This window comes from Ursus americanus, chromosome 10 (genome assembly GCF_024610735.1).
Source record: "Ursus americanus isolate L20-20 chromosome 10, mUrsAme1.1.p, whole genome shotgun sequence".
Lineage (NCBI taxonomy): Eukaryota > Metazoa > Chordata > Mammalia > Carnivora > Ursidae > Ursus > Ursus americanus.
Window position 1 is genome coordinate 53,208,499 of NC_142136.1, and position 17,493 is coordinate 53,225,991.

Below are 17,493 nucleotides of genomic sequence, written 5' to 3' on the forward strand. Positions count from 1 at the left end.
GTCTTCGATCGCTCTCAGGGTAGAAAGATTTAGCAAAATATTTCTTGGAACCATTATCAAAGCACCTAGATACAACAGTGTTGAGGCACCTGGGTGGCTCAGTCATTGAGTGTCTGCCTTCAGCCCAGGGCGTGATCCCAGGGTTCTGGGATCGAGCCCCACATTGGGCTCCCTGCTCCCCTGGGAGCCTGCTTCTTCCTCTCCCACTCCCCCTGCTTGTGTTCCCTCTCTCGCTGGCTGTCTCTATCTCTGTCAAATAAATAAATAAAATCTTAAAAAAAAAAAACAAATACAACAGTGGTTAATTTTATGGAGACAGCTGGGAGGATAGTCGCTAGATATTTACACTCTTAGTTCCAAATTCCATCCTGGAAGGTGCCGTTTCCTCCACGACTTCGGGCTAAGGAGTCGGGCATACTCACGAAGCAAAGATCAGAAAATGCCCACTGCTTGTTAGTTATCCTGGGATCCCCCTGGGATGGGTATGGAAAGCTTCAACCAAGGCCATGTTCCTCTTACTTTTGTTCTTTTTCAGGACATTGTGATTGTGTGACATGTTTTCATTTCACCAGAATATTGGATATTCAATTGATTGTCATTTTGAAGGCTATTGCAATGATTTCCTCTAACCAAGGAGAAAAAAACCCTATAAACAGAAAAGTCTATCTGCCTTTCTGCTTATGCTCCTTTAACAGCTCAGGTCCTACTACCTTCTTAAAAGCTTCTCTGACCAAAATCTAATTCTTGTGGAAAAGTAGTCAAGAATGTGGAATTTGCCATCAAAACTACATGTCTGAGTCAAGTCTGGCCCCTACCACGGTGACCTTGGGTGAATTATGTGACATCTCCGAACCTGTTTCCTTTTTCTGTAATAATAAATAATAATAGTCCCTTACTTGTTTCGAGAATTAAAAGTACTCAGCACCACATCTGACACACAGCGAGCATTCAATACACGGTAGTCCATTAGTGGTGGTAGTAGTTTCTGCCGCTACTCTTCAGCCTGTTTAACGTATGTGATAAACTGGAAACTCTCTGTACCAAGGATTGCAAGCAGGGACCTGTGGGTCACCTTGTGTTTAGCTGACGCTGTGTTTTTGAATGCGTGAATTTGATTTCTACATTTAGGTCTGGCATTTATTCTTTATTCAGCTATCATTTCCGATCACAATTTCTTGTTGCTTTCCATATCTGCATTTGCTTTCATATCCTAAAAATTCAAAGGAAGAGGAGGAAAGACTGGCCAACCTTCAATGGCTGTCATCAAGAAGGGGGACAGAGGAGAGAGTGGGCAGAAGATGGTAAAAATTCGCCTCACTGATCCATGTCCCCGTACTTAAGAATTTCTGTCTGTTCCACTTAGTAAGCACTTAACCATAGATTGACTTGTATTATCATCTGTTTGCCCATGTTTATTGTAGCTTCCAAAGAAGCCTACAATCTTCTTGAGGACAAGAATCAAGTTACATATATTTTTTAAGATTTTATATATTTATTTGAGAGAAAGAGAGGGAGCGAGAGAGAACACAAGCAGGGGGGAGGGGCAGAGGGAGAGGGAGAAGCAGGCTCCCCACTGAGCCAAGAGCCGAACGTGGGGCTTAAACCCAGGACCCTGAGATCATGACCTGAGCCAAAGACAGACACTTAACCGACTGAGCCACCCAGGCGTCCTGATCCTTTTATTTATGTATTTTTTTGATTTCTCACACCTACCTCATTTCCTTCCCATAGTAACGTTTCAATAAATGTATTTTTAAAATAACACTACAGTGCATTCATGGAGCACTGACTTTATGCCAGTGTACTACATCGTAAATGCTTTGCTGCGTGTATCCTATTCAATCTTTTCAATAACCAAATGTGGCAGGCACTATTCTTAGCCCTACTTGTTAGATGAGAAAAAAAGCTGAAACTTACAACGGTTATGAAACTCGCCCCAAATCACACAGCTGGGAAAGGGCAAAGCCAAGATTGAAACCCTGGTCTGTCTGGTCCCAAAGACCATACTTTTCACCACTTTTGGATATTGCCTCCCAAATAAATAAACCAACCAACATTTCTTGATTAATTAGATGCTGAAAAGACAGACATGAATGAACTTTTTAAGCTCACTTGTAATATCTAGGTCACTTGGCAACAACTAGATATTTACTATTGTCGACATTGGAATTTGAGTTTTATTCAGTCAGCAGAAAGTTTTGCTAAGCTTGTGCCCCCACAGATAGATGAATGAGATAATGTCATGGAAACAAATAATTATAAAACAAGGTAATACAGCTTTAATATCATTTGGAAAAATGCTATGGAAACATAGAAGGCAAACTTATTTTAAAATGGTTCACCATAAAAACAGTGTGGCGGTCCCTTAAAAAGTTAAAAATTGAAGTACCCTATGATTCAGCAATTGCACTACTGGGTATTTACCCCAAAGATACAGATGTAGTGAAGAGAAGGGCCATATGCACCCCAATGTTCATAGCAGCATTGTCCACAATAGCTAAATCGTGGAAGGAGCCAAGATGCCCTTCAACAGATGACTAGATTAAGAAGATGTGGTCCATCAACACTCCACTCTCAGAAATAGACAGAACACCCTGGCAAAAACTAAGCAAAGAATCAAAGGCTTTGAATGCCATACTCGACGAGTTGGACCTCTTAGATATATATAGAACACTACACCCCAGAACCAAAGAATACTCATTCTATTCTAATGCCCATGGAACATTCTCAAGAATAGACCATGTTCTGGGACACAAAACAGGTCTCAGCCAATACCAAAAGACTGAAATTATCCCCTGCATATTCTCAGACCACAACGCTCTGAAATTGGAACTCAACCACAAGGAAAAATTTGGAAGAAACTCAAACACTTGGAGACTAAGAACCATCCTGCTCAGGAATGACTCGATAAACCAGGAAATCAAAAATCAAATTAAACAATTTATGGAGACCAATGAGAATGAAAATACAACAGTCCAAAACCTATGGGATACTGCAAAGGCAGTCCTAAGGGGGAAATACATAGCCATCCAAGCCTCACTCAAAAGAATAGAAAAATCTAAAATGCAGTTTTTATATTCTCACCTCAAGAAGCTGGAACAGCAACAGAGGGATAGGCCTAATCCACGCACAAGGAAGCAGTTGACCAAAATTAAAGCTGAAATCAATCAAGCAGAAACCAGAAGTACAGTAGAGCAGATCAACAGGACTAGAAGCTGGTTCTTGGAGAGAATCAATAAAATTGACAGACCACTGGCAAGACTTATCCAAAAGAAAAGAGAAAGGACCCAGATTATTAAAATTATGAATGAAAAAGGAGAGGTCACGACAAACACCATTGAAATTGGAAGGATTATTAGAAATTTTTATCAACAGCTATATGCCAATAAACTAAGCAATCTGGAAGAGATGGAATCCTTCCTGGAAACCTATAAACTACCAAGATTGAAAAAGGAAGAAATTGATTTCTTAAACAGGCCAATTAATTATGAAGAAATTGAGTCAGTGATAAACAACCTTCCAAATAACAAAACTCCAGGCCCGGACGGTTTTCCTGGGGAATTCTACCAAACATTCAAAGAAGAAATAATACCTATTCTCCTAAAGCTATTTCAAAAAATAGAAACAGAAGGAAAGCTACCAAACTCATTCTATGAGGCCAATATTACCTTGATCCCCAAACCAGGCAAAGACCCCCTCAAAAAAGAGAATTACAGACCGATTTCCCTAATGAATATGGACGCCAAAATCCTCAACAAGATACTTGCTAATAGAATCCAACAGTTCATTAAAAGGATTATCCACCACGATCAAGTGGGATTCATACCTGGGATGCAAGCGTGGTTCAATATTCGCAAATCAATCAGCGTGATACATCATATCAACAAGAAAAGACTCAAGAACCATATGATCCTCTCAATCGATGCCGAAAAAGCATTTGACAAAATACAGCATCCTTTCCTGATTAAAACCCTTCAGAGTGTAGGAATAGAAGGTACATTTCTCAATCTCATAAAAGCCATCTATGAAAAGCCTACTGCAAATATTATTCTCAATGGGGAAAAGCTGGAAGCCTTTCCCTTAAGATCAGGAACACGACAAGGATGCCCACTCTCGCCACTATTATTCAACATAGTACTAGAAGTCCTTGCAACAGCAATCAGACAACAAAAAGGGATCAAAGGTATTCAAATCGGCAAAGAAGAAGTCAAAATGTCTCTCTTCGCAGACAACATGATACTCTATATGGAAAACCCAAAAGAAGCCACTCCCAAACTATTAGAAGTTATAGAGCAATTCAGTAACGTGGCGGGATACAAAATCAATGCTCAGAAATCAGTTGCATTTCTGTACACGAATAACGAGAACGAAGAAAGAGAAATCAGGGAATCCATCCCATTTACAATAGCACCAAAAACCATACGTTACCTTGGAATTAACTTAACCAGAGACGTAAAGGACCTTTATTCTAGAAACTATAAATCACTCTTAAAAGACATTGAGGAAGACATAAAAAGATGGAAAGATATTCCATGCTCATGGATCGGAAGAATTAACATAGTTAAAATGTCCATGCTACCCAGAGCAATCTACACTTTCAATGCTATCCCGATCAAAATACCGAGAACGTTTTTCAAAGAACTGGAACAAATAGTCCTTAAATTTGTATGGAACCAGAAAAGACCCCGAATCTCCAAGGAACTGTTGAAAAGGAAAAACAAAGCTGGGGGCATCACAATGCCAGATTTCGAGCTGTACTACAAAGCTGTGATCACAAAGACAGCATGGTACTGGCACAAAAACAGACACATAGACCAATGGAACAGAATAGAGAGCCCAGAAATGGACCCTCAGCTCTTTGGGCAACTAATATTTGATAAAGCAGGAAAAAACATCCGGTGGGAAAAAGACAGTCTCTTCAATAAATGGTGCTGGGAAAATTGGACAGCTACATGCAAAAGAATGAAACTTGACCACTATCTCACACCATACACAAAAATAAACTCCAAATGGATGAAAGACCTCGATGTGAGACAGGAATCCATCAAAATTCTAGAGGAGAACATAGGCAGCAACCTCTACGACATCGGCCAAAGCAACCTTTTTCATGACACATCCCCAAAGGCAAGAGAAACAAAAGATAAAATGAATTTATGGGACTTCATCAAGATTAAAAGTTTCTGCACAGCCAAGGAAACAGTCAGAAAAACTAAGAGGCAGCCCACGGAATGGGAGAAGATATTTGCAAATGACACTACAGATAAAGGACTGGTATCCAAGATCTACAAAGAACTTCTCAAACTCAATACACGAGAAACAAATAAACAAATCAAAAAATGGGCAGAAGATATGAACAGACACTTTTCCAATGAAGACATACAAATGGCTAACAGACACATGAAAAAATGTTCAAAATCATTAGCCATCAAGGAAATTCAAATCAAAACCACACTGAGATACCACCTTACGCCAGTTAGAATGGCAAAAATAGACAAGGCAAGAAACAACAATTGTTGGAGAGGATGTGGAGAAAGGGGATCCCTCCTACATTGTTGGTGGGAATGCAAGTTGGTACAGCCACTCTGGAAAACAGTGTGGAGGTCCCTTAAAAAGTTAAAAATTGAGCTACCCTATGATCCAGCCATTGCACTACTGGGTGTTTACCCCAAAGATACAGACGTAGTGAAGAGAAGGGCCATATGCACCCCAATGTTCATAGCAGCAATGTCCACAATAGCTAAATCATGGAAGGAGCCGAGATGCCCTGCAACAGATGACTGGATTAAGAAGTTGTGGTCCATATATACAATGGAATATTACTCAGCAATCAGAAAGAATGAGTTCTCAACATTTGCTACAACATGGACGGCACTGGAGGAGATAATGCTTAGTGAAATAAGTCAAACAGAGAAAGACAACTATCATATGATTTCTCTCATCTATGGAACATAAGAACTAGAATGATCAGTAGGGGAAGAAAGGGATAAAGAAAGGGGGGGTAATCAGAAGGGGGAATGAAACATGAGAGACTATGGACTATGAGAAACAAACTGAGGGCTACAGAGGGGAGGGGGGTGGGGGAATGGGATAGACCGGTGATGGGTAGTAAGGAGGGCACATATTGCATGGTGCACTGGGTGTTATACACAACTAATGAATCATCGAGCCTTACATCGAAAACCGGGGATGTACTGTATGGTGACTAACATAATATAATAAAAAATCATTATTAAAAAAAAAAAAAAGATGTGGTCCATATATACAATGGAATATTACTCAGCTAACAGAAAGAACGAATTCTCAACATTTGCTGTAACATGGATGGGACTGGAGGAGATAATGCTAAGCGAAATAAGTCAAGCAGAGAAAGACAATTATCATATGGTTTCACTCAGTTATGGAACATAAGAAGTAGGAAGATCGGTAGAAGAAGAAAGGGAAGAATGAAGGGGGGGTAAACAGAAGGGGGAATGAACCATGAGAGACTGTGGACTCTGGGAAACAAACTGAGGGCTTCGGAGGGGAGGGGGGTGGGGGACTGGGATAGGCTGGTGATGGGTAGTAAGGAGGGCACATATTGCATGGTGCACTGGGTGTTATACACAAGTAATGAATCATGGAACTTTACATCGAAAACTAGGGATGTACTGTATGGTGACTAACATAACATAATAAAAAAATTGTTATTAAAAAAATAATAAAAAAAATAAAATAGTTCACCATAGGGGCGCCTGGGTGGCTCAGATGGTTAAGTGTCTGCCTTCAGCTCAGGTCACAGTCTCCAGGTCCCGGGATTGAGCCCCTCATCAGGCTCCCAGATCAGTTCCCTTTACCTCTGCCTCTCCCCCTGCTTGTGCTTTCTCTCTCTCTCTCTCTAATGAATAAATAAAATCTTTAAAAAAATAGTTCAGCATATACAGTCAGCATTTCCAGAATTTCCACTAAGTGCCCAGCACTGTGCTAAGCAATTTACAAATATTTATTTGTTCGACACTCACAACTACTTTATGAAGCGGGTTTCATTATCCATATTTACAAATAAGTAAAATGAGGTCTGAAGTTGGGAAGTGGCTTGGCCAAGGTCACACAGCTAATAATAAGTGGTGGAGCAGGGATTAAACCTCAGGTCTACAAGACACTGAAGTCCGTGGTTGTTCCAGCTTACCGTGCTGTTGTGAAGTATGCATTCTTCTGGTCCTTGGCACTACCAGAAAACACCAAGGGAAGCAGTGTGTCTAAAGGAGGCTTCAATCTATCTCTTTAAGGCCCCTCGAGCCAGCTGAGTGACCAGCAGGGTCCTGTGGCTGAGTCATCATCTGACTTGGGGAAGAGATTATTTTGATATTTTGCTTCTCACTTTTCTCCCCCTCGGCTAGGGTTTGTAATGCCTATTGCTCTTTGGGCTGACACCAGTTCGTATGCTTGCTGATCTTGTTTAATGGTTTCTTGTCTAGTCCCCTTATCCCTTTGTACTGAATGCAAGCACAGTCCTTTTGGTGTCTGTGTTCTTCCCTATCCTCTTACTGCATCGAACAAGAGATGGTGGTTTGATTTGCCATTCTCATGATGAAGGTTCTAAATGAAAGCCAAAGCATGGTCAATAACATTTACAACATGTTTTAGGAAAAGAAAAATCAAACAAATGTAGAACGTTTTCAGAGGACTCTCAGGAGATGCCTTGCGACTGCCCTCCAGCAGGAAATAGTCTAGAGCCTGGCATGTGTGTCCTGCATAGCTAACTGAGGAAATGGGAGAGGAGCGCGGAGACTATGTTACAAAAGGAGAAAGCAAAAGGGTTGTTACCGATGGACAATATTTTGGCATCCTGCAATCAACACCTTCAATACAAGCCTACCTTTGGGCTCACCATTTTCATTTATAGGAGTCTATTCTAAAGAAACAGAATTGTGTATAAAACAACAACAACAACAACAACAGGGAGGGAGGGAGGGAGGGAGGGAGGGTGGAAGGAAGGAAAGAAGGAAGGAAGGAAGGAAGGAAGGAAGGAAGGAAGGAAGGAAGGAAGGAAGGAAGGATTGTGTATAGTAATTTATATATCTTTAATGGCCAAAAAAGAGAAACCACTTAACAATTTGACAATGGACATTGTGTCAATGAATGATGATACATCTATACAATGGAACGCTACATTGAAAATTTCATGTTGTAGAAAAATATTTAATGGCATGGAAAAATGTTTTCTATATATTTTAACCTTTTTATAATAGGATGTTTCAAGCACCCATAAATTAGTGAGACTATTACTGTAATGGGCCCGTCATCCAGCTTCAACAATTACCTACTCATGGCCAACCTTACGTCAACTATAATTATGCTACTTCCCTCCCTCCACCTGGGACACTGAAGTCCCAGAGCTTTCATCACTGTGTTTGTAAATATTTCAGATTTCTCTAAAAGATAAGGATTTTATAAAAGAAAAAACCAGAACACTATTAATATACCTAAAAATTGAAAATAACACCTTAATATCATTAATGATCTAGACAATGTTTAAATCTCTTTGATTGTCTCATAATTTTTTGATTTTTATTTTTCGAAGTTGGTGTGTTCCAGTTAAGATCCAAACAGTCCAGAAGTTTCATTTGGTGATAGGTCCCTAAGGTTTTTTTTAAGCTTTTATTTAAATTCTTGTTAGTTAACATATAGTGTAATACTGGTTTCAGGAGTAGAATTTAGTGATTCATCACTTACATACAACACAGTGCTCATCATAACAAGTGCCCTCTTTAATCCCCATCACCCATCTAGCCCTTCCCCCACCCACCTCCCTCCATTAACCCTCAGTTTGTTTTCTATGGTGAAGAGTCTGTTTCTTGGTTTGTCTGTCTCTCTCTTGTTTTCCTTTGCTCATTTGTTTCTTAAATTCCACACATGAGTGCAATCATATGATGTTGGTCTTTCTCTGACTGACTTATTTCACTTAGCATTATACTCTCTAGCTCCATCCATGCCATTGAAAATGGCAGGATTTCATTCCTTTTGATGGCTGAGTAATATTCCATTATAGATATCTCCCACATCTTCTTTATTCATTCATCAGTCAATGGACATTTGGGCTTCTCCCATAATTTGGTACTGCTGATAATGCTGCTATAAACATTGGGGTGCATGTGCCCCTTCAAACCAGTATTTTTGTATACTTTGGGTAAACACCTGGTAGTGCAATTGCAGGATCATAGAGAGCTCTACTTTTAACTTTTGGGGGAACCTCCATACTGTTCTCCAGAGTGGCTGCAGCAGCTTGTGTTCCCACCAACAGGGTCAGAGGGTTCCCCTTTCTCCACATCCTCGCCAACATCTGTTGCTCCTGGTGGTGTTAATTGTAGCCATTCCGACAGGTCGAGGTGGTATCTCATCGTGGTTTTGTTCTGTATTTCCCTGATGATGAGTGGCGTTGAGCATAAGCTTTCTTTCAGCCCTTAGGGTGCGCCTCCCTTTCTTTCCCTTGCTATTACAATCATTTGTTGAAGAAACCAGGTTACGTGTCCTGTACGGTTTTTACTCCCCAGACTTTGTTAATAGCTTCCCCATGATACTTGAAACATGCTTCTCTGTGTCCTGTATTTCCTTGACCTGATGTGTGACTTTTGGCAAAAATACTTTGTTGATTTTTGTGAGCTGAATTGTGCCATCCCTCCCCCTAATTTATGTTCTAAATTAACGTAAATTTATATGTTAAAGTCCTAAACCCCTGTATCTCAGCATGGGATTTTATTTGGAGATAGGGTCTCCAAAGAGGTGCCTGAGTTAAAATGAGGTCATTAGGATGGGCCCTCATCTAATATAACTCATGTCTTTATAAGAGGAAATGTGGACTCAAACTCGGTACAGAGGGAAGATAATGTGAAGACACAGGGAGAAGAGGGCTCTCTGCAAGCCAAGGGAAGAGGCCTCAGAAGAAACTACCCCACCAACACGTTAATCTTGGACTCCTAGCCTTCAGGACTGTGGGAAAATAAATTTCTGCTGTTTAGACCACTCAGTCTATGGCGCTTTGCTACAGCAGGTCCTAAAAACTAATACATAGGTTGATATTGTGCTCTTTCATCAAAAGGCGAATAATCCATTCTTGAGTAGGGAATTCTACAGTGGGGAGAAAAAACATATTCCAACAGTAACTAAAAGAAAAAACCCTCTCTACAATAAGAATGACCACTACTTCAGAGTACGTTATGTGCCAGGCACTGTGCTGAACACATTACCTTCATTCTATTGATTCTGACGACAACCTAGCAAAGCAGGTGTTGCTGGTCCCATTGATAGGTAGTGAGATCAAGTCCGCGAAATTCAGACACCACCCCCAGGAAGCACAACTAGTTCAACGGCATTGCTGGGACTCAAAGGTTGATCTGTTCAGCTCCGGCCATCGGCCTGCACAGTGCCTGCCTGGGTCACTTCTGTACCATGTATCAGTCGTTGAGAGTTTGGGGGATATCTGTCAAAACTGAGTACCAGCCAAAATGGCTAACCTCAAACTGGAGAAGGTGGATCAGGGAGATAGTTCTCAGTGAGAAAAAGAGGACATCTCCCCCGGGGGGTACCCGGCATCTGAGGTCCTGACCCCGATTTTCGTGGTTCACCCTGCAGTTGCTAGCAGCTCCCGGATGCTGGGTGTTATAATGACCGTAACAGTGATTCCTCTTAGATCATGATGGAAAATCACCGAGGCATTATCTTTCACAGACCCCCTGCCTCTTCCCTTGCTCCGGTAAGCCCACTAACGACACTACCCTTCACGTTCACGTTCACAGCTGTTTCATTCTATTTTCACTTATTTTGGATCAGATTTCTTTTCAATTCAGACTTAAGAAGCAGAGCATGGGAGGCCATACAATGTGGAGACTGAAAGCATAGGCTTTGGAACAAAGCAGATCTGGGATGGAGTCCTCTGTTCTGTCCCTTTCCCTGGGCCGCTTTAGGTGAGGGCCTTCTTCCCTTGAGGCCTTGTTTCCCTGCTTTAAAAATGAAATTAATTACAACAGCTACCTCACAACGTGGCTGTGACAATGCGTTAAATGAGGTAATGCGGATCAAGCACACCTCGCGGGGCCTGGAATTTAATAAGGTAGCTTTGAAATGTGAGCCCTGAAGGAAAGAAGGACGATCGAGGGAAGTGAAGGCTGTCGGCTCTGCGCAGCGCTGCGGGTCTCCAAGGGGAGCGAACGTCCCCAGGGAAAAGCGGGTCACGTGACTCTCAGCGCTTTCTCACTCCTGCCCTGGACCGGAAAGGCTCAGGCACTCTTGCCCCCCGACCCCCCGCCCCCCGACTCTGGCCCCAGATCCCGTTTGCTATTTTTCCAGGGAGTTTTTAGCTACCTTATCACTCAATCAGCTCTGGACAAAGGACGCTGAGTTGGAAAGTTACAATCTGGTTATGGTTAACTAAGTAACAGTGAGTCTATGAAAGAGCCTAGAGCCAGTTTCCTCTCGTTTCCTCCTGAAATCCCTGGCCCCTCGCTTTGGCCCGCCATGGGAAATTTCAGGTCTGTTAAGCATGCTAAGCTTTTTTTTTTTTTTTCTTAAAGATGTATTTATTTATTTATTTATTTATTAGAGCGCGCGCACATGCAAGCGGGGGAGGGGCCGAGGGAGAGAGAGAATCTGAAGCAGACCCCCCTGCTGAGCACAGAGCCTGACCCAGGGCTCAATCTCACCACCCTGAGATCACGACCTGAGCCAAAATCCAGAGTCGGACTGGGCCACCCAGGAGCCCCTAAGCATGCGAAGCTTTATTTTAGTGTATCAGTCTATGCTGACATTATCTCCCCTAGTTCCCCGGTGGGGAAAATGCATTCTATTTAAGATCAACAGGTCGTGTTGGTATTACCTTTATTGATGAGACCCAGTATGAGGTCGGGGCTTATCTAACAACTTCTCTCCATTGCCTCGCCATCACTTCTTCATGCTTGTTCTCCTGCTTGTTGGCCTGGTCGTCATGACCAGTGCCAGCGTGGGTTTGTCTTCCATCTTCTTCACGGTGGACTCCATGGTTGGGGAAGCATGATGCTGACTTGGTGAGCCAACATTTCTCTGAGGGAGGCTCTGCCAAGCATACCTTGGCCCTGAAATGCCTGGGGTTTGAGGAGGTCTGGCAGCCTCTAGAGAGTGTGGGTGTGGACACTTTCAGTGTGGCCTTCTTGGCTTCAAGACCTTCACTCTGCTGGGGTGGGGTGGGAGGTAGAGGCTGGTACAGAGCGAAAAGCTATAGCTTCCTTTTTCGTTTTCTGTGCTTTTTGCTCAGAAGAGTCTGAAGTGATATGTTTGAAGTCACTATTTCCAGAAAAGAGAACCATGTTGTTTTATCTGACATCCCACAAATGCCATCAAACCCAAACATTCCTGGTAATCTTTGCAGTTCAAGTAAGATTTGGGAGGGCAGTCGGTGGTTTTTCTCCCTGAGTCATTTTTGCCTTTATTTCTGCTTCTATTTTTTAACTACTCAAAAAGAGCAATTGATATTTTTTGGTCAGTAGGTTTGAGGGCTGTCTTCCAAGTAAAATGTTAAAGTAAGAGTGACAGCCACAGTGAAATAATATTTTATCCTATGAAAATAATTTGCAAGAAATTTGCATTGGGTTATGTGTTCTATTTCACCAGAAATGTCCTACACAGCTTCTCTGAGGGGAAGTGATGAGCAGAGCATTGGAGGTTTTGATGTTTGATTTACTTTTGTCAACAACAATATTTCAGATGGACTCCATCTCTCATCCAAGAATCTCCAAGCACATGGCATTGACTGCCCAGCAAAATAAAATAAATCCCTCATTGCCCCATTTGGGAGGTTAACTTAAGAAAAATGAAGCATTTGTCTGGTTACTCAGTGAGACCTGGAGTGGACAGACTGAAAAGGATATGTAGCTCTCAACTTTTAGTTCTCAGTAATCAAAAGTTAGCTTTTCTCCCCTCTTTGTTTTTGTAAAATTCTGGAATTTTTGGAAATTTAGGCTGTGATCCAACTTTTATTCTTTCTTGGTCAATATGAGTTAATGTTACTATGATTAGACCTTTACTTGAGATCACATTTTTTTCAAGACACAGATTCATATATTGCACCTAATTCTATGCATAGACCCATAATTCTCTTATCCTTGCTTGAGTCTCGGGTGTTGTTTAAAAATCCTTTTTTTTTTTTTTTTAAGATTTATTTGAGAGAGAGCGAGAGATTACGAGCAGGGGATGGGGCAGAGGGAGAGGGAGATGCAGACTCCCTAATGAGCAGGGAACCCGACACAGGACTTGATCCCAGGACCCCAGGATCTCGATCTGAGCAGAAGGCAAATGCACAACCAACTGAGCCACCCAGGTGCCCCTAAAAATTCTTCATACAGGGAAGGAAAAGGGAACCAATAGACACTGTGCACCAGGATATGCCAGGTAACCCACTAGACATCTACAAACATGACTTCAGCCAATCCTTCCTACTGTCTCTAAGGAAGGTATTTTTTTCTATTATATATGAAGAGACTGGGACTCGGAAATTAAATAATAACCTGCCCAACATCATACAACCAATAAGATGGTAGAATTGGATTTTGACCCGGATTCTATGACTCCAAGTCCATGCTGATTTAAAAAAAAAAAATTTTTTTATATAGTAGGCCAAATTCCTTACTTTCATATTCTCCTAGAGAAGGGAACATACAGATGCAATGAACCTCTTATATCTAAAGTTTAAGTGACTGTGTGGCCTCTCTGAGGTCTTGGCTGTTTTCCAAAGAGGATCCAAAAACAGACTAGAACCCTTGTAGAAAACAATTTTGAATTCTCCATTGCATGCTGGGTAAGTGGTAGGTTTTGATAACTGTCTGAAAATGTCGCTGGCAAATAGTACTGTTTGGTTTAAAATTTTTACATCTCAAGCACCATCATAAATAATATCATTTCCAAATTTCTATATATTATCATTACCTCTGATAAAAGTAACATGGTGATATCTAGAATGGCTACTCTCATTCTAGAAGTGGGACAAAAAAATGAGCTACCGAAAAATGTAAATTGGCTATTGGCACGAAATAAATTATTGAAAACTAGACTGGGGCTGGAATCCTACTTTCCCAACTCCTGATCCCTTATGCTTTCTTTCTGACAGTGTAGTTCTTTCTAGATCATTTTATGAGCATAAATATAATAGAGGGACTTCCTGTTTTGAGAATGTAACTTGCCGTAAGGTTTAATCATTTGACCAAAAAATAATTATTTACTATCTTGCCCTAGAATGGTACTGCTAGCATTCAAAATTTTTAGAATTGGGATTATGTCTACATTGGGACTCCACTGGCCCGTTTAAATGTGCCTTTATTTGTTCCGGTGACCTCCCTCCTAATTTTTACATCCAGTAGAGGCGTCTCGATGTGGAGCTTTAGTTTGAAACTGGAGACCCACACGCAACACAGGACAGTGGTTGGTAAGCATTGGCAAAAGGTGAAGAAGTTCAGGGCATGCCCAGAGTACCTTCACAGACAGCTCACCTTCTCAGAGCATAGTACCCCAGGGGCCCAGACCACACGACTCGATATTGAATTGGCTAGAGAGCACCACTGCAACAAGGGAGCAAACGAGGGGAGATAAAACTGAGCACAAGTACAAGACTCGTAGAGGGAGTGGAGTGAATCAGAATATAGGTGCAGGGATTGCATTGCACAGAGTCTTACTATCTTGCACGGATTTGGAATAACAAAAAAAAAAAATCTAAGAGAAGATCAGAGAAAATCCTAATCTCAATCTGCTGCCCGTGTCCTGAGACCTAATAAATATTCGAGAAGGAGTATTTTGCAGTGTTAGAAAGAAGAAATCCATTTTCGAAGCTGCTAAGAAATTAGCTTTGTGTATGTGCCCACATGTGTGGGAGAGGCAGCCATGTGACACAGGTCGATGAGTGTCCGTCTTCTGCAGCAGACTGTGAGCTCCGTGGAGCAGAACCAAGGACCATGTATATCTTGTGGCACGTCAATCGTCTGATACATAAACTCTCCTTGTTGAATGAATGAATGAATGATAAATGTATCTCTAAAAAGAGATACATAATGAAAATATTCAAGTAATTTTTATTTTCTTTGTGAGAGTCTCTGAATTTTTCTTTTTACAGTTCGTATTTGTCATTCTTTTTCAAAGATCCATTTCAAAAAGAAGCGATAGACACGTATATGATGCTTTAAGCCCAAAGGAGAAAATACTTCTTGTCCAACAGTCCCAACTCTCAGGAACACAGCTGCACAAAGATCTCCTACTGCATATGATCTCTCAAAAGAGGGTGAGAGGGGGCGCCTGGGTGGCTGAGTGGCTTAGTTGGTTAAGAGTCTGACTCTTGATTTCAGCTCAGGTCATGATCTCAGGGTTGTGAGATGGAGCCCCATGTTGGGCTCCACATTGGGTGTGGAGCCTGCTTAAGATTCTCTCTCCCCCTCCCTTCACCCTTCTCCCCCTCCCTCCACACTGATGCTTGCTCATTTTCTCTCTCTCAGAAAAAAAAAGGGGAGAGAGAGAGAGACCACTTGGCCACAAGGTCAGGACTGCAACACTACCTTTATCCCAAATGGCCCATTTCTTATCCAAGGAGAGACCTCAGTCTGGAATTTTACGCCTTACCCACCAGGAGGTGCCCCTGGATTGGACTGTTAGGTCTCCATGTTAGGCCAATGAAGAGTTGCATTAATCAGAGTTCTCCAGAGAAACAGAACTAATAAGAGGCATAAAGATAGAGATAGAAAGAGATTTATTATAAGGAATTGGCTCATGTGATTATGGAGGCTGGGAAGTCCCGAGATTTGCAGGATGAGTGGGCAGCTGGAGACCCAGAAGAGCCAATGGTTTAATGCCAGTCTGAGTCTAACGGCCTAAGAACCAGGAGAGGTGATGGTATAATTTAAGTCTAAAAATGAGAAAAAAGCCAATGTTCCAGTCTAAAAGCTGTCAAACAGGAAGAATTCCCTTTAACCCATGGGAGGCTCAGTCTTTTTGTTCTATTCAGATCTTCAACTGTTTGGACAAGGCCCACCCACATTATGGAGGGCAATCTGCTTCACTCAATCCACCAATTTAAAAGTTAATTTCATCCCAAAACACCCTCACAGACACAATAATGTTTGACCAAATATCTGAACACCCCATGGCCCAATCAAGTTGACACATAAAATTAACCATCACAGGAGTCGTTCAAGGGCTGGAGCCTTTATTTCAACTCATAGTGCATGGGCTTGAGAGACTATAGTGCATGGTAAAGGTGATTTAAAGGGCTTGAGAGACTATCTTTCTTCTTTTCCTATATCACTCAGAGTTCCTAATCGCAAGCAATAGAAATCAATCTGGTTAACACATGCAAAAAGGTTATCTGTTGGAAGGATATCAGGTCGTTGACAACATGGATGGGAGGGCTGGTAGAGGTATCCAGAGGGTAGAAACAAGCCTGCCAGGGCTCTACCACCACCAAATCTTATACAGTCCCCACCACTGGACACCACATAACTGCCTTTGCTAAATGACCACTCCCTCAGCTATGAATTGGATCTCATCATTTATCTGTCTCTCTGTCACTCGTTCAAGATTGAAGTCCCTGGTGGGAGGGTCCAACTGGTTCAAGCAAGTTCTAGGCTTTCATTCTGACTCCAGAGGGATGGGAGAGGAAACATTAGCTTTCTATTCTGGCTTCCTTTGTGGGAAGTGGGCACCTGCCCTCCATCTCTGCTACCACAGTGGGGGACTCCCCACAACTAGGATGTGGATTCAGATGCTGGGAAGCTAAAAAGTAGCCATTGTGCACCGCAGTCCTGTTGGAACTAATGTGCTATTTATGTGATTGGTCAATGCTTAGGATGCAGTGGACGCAAGGCAAATGAGCCAATTAGCGAGCTTGGCATGGGGAGCTACAGTCAGAAACAGGAAGCAACGTCTGAGAAAGGGCAGTTTGCTAGCTTGTAGAGGGTAATGTTTGAGTCCCAAACAGAAATTTTGGAAACAGTCCCTTAATCAATTAGCCCACTGAAAAATACTTAGTGCACATTGGTTATGCACCTGGTGTGCAAAGAACAACCCTTGTGAAATCAGGAGGCCTCCCTCTCAACCCCTTGCATATTGTTTTCACTTAGCAGGAGAGGAAAAGAAGGGAACTGTCAGAAGCTGGCTCCTTGCTCTGCCTGGAATCTGTCTCCCTCTACCTCTTGTACTTTCCTGGCTTCTCTCTCCATGTGCCCACGAGTTCCCAGGCTTGGGAGCAACACTGGACATAGAACAAAGCCGAGTGTGGGGGCACCTGGGAGGCTCAGTCGGTTAAGCATCTGCCTTCAGTTCAGGTCATGATCCTAGGGTCCTGGGATCAAGTCCTGCATTGGGCTCCCTGCTCAACAGGGAGTCTGCTTCTCTCTCTGCCCCTCTCCCCCACTTGTGCCCTCTCTCTCACTCATACAGACTCTCTCTCTAAATTAAATTAAATTAAATTAAATTAAATTAAATTAAATTAAATTATGTTAAATTAATAAA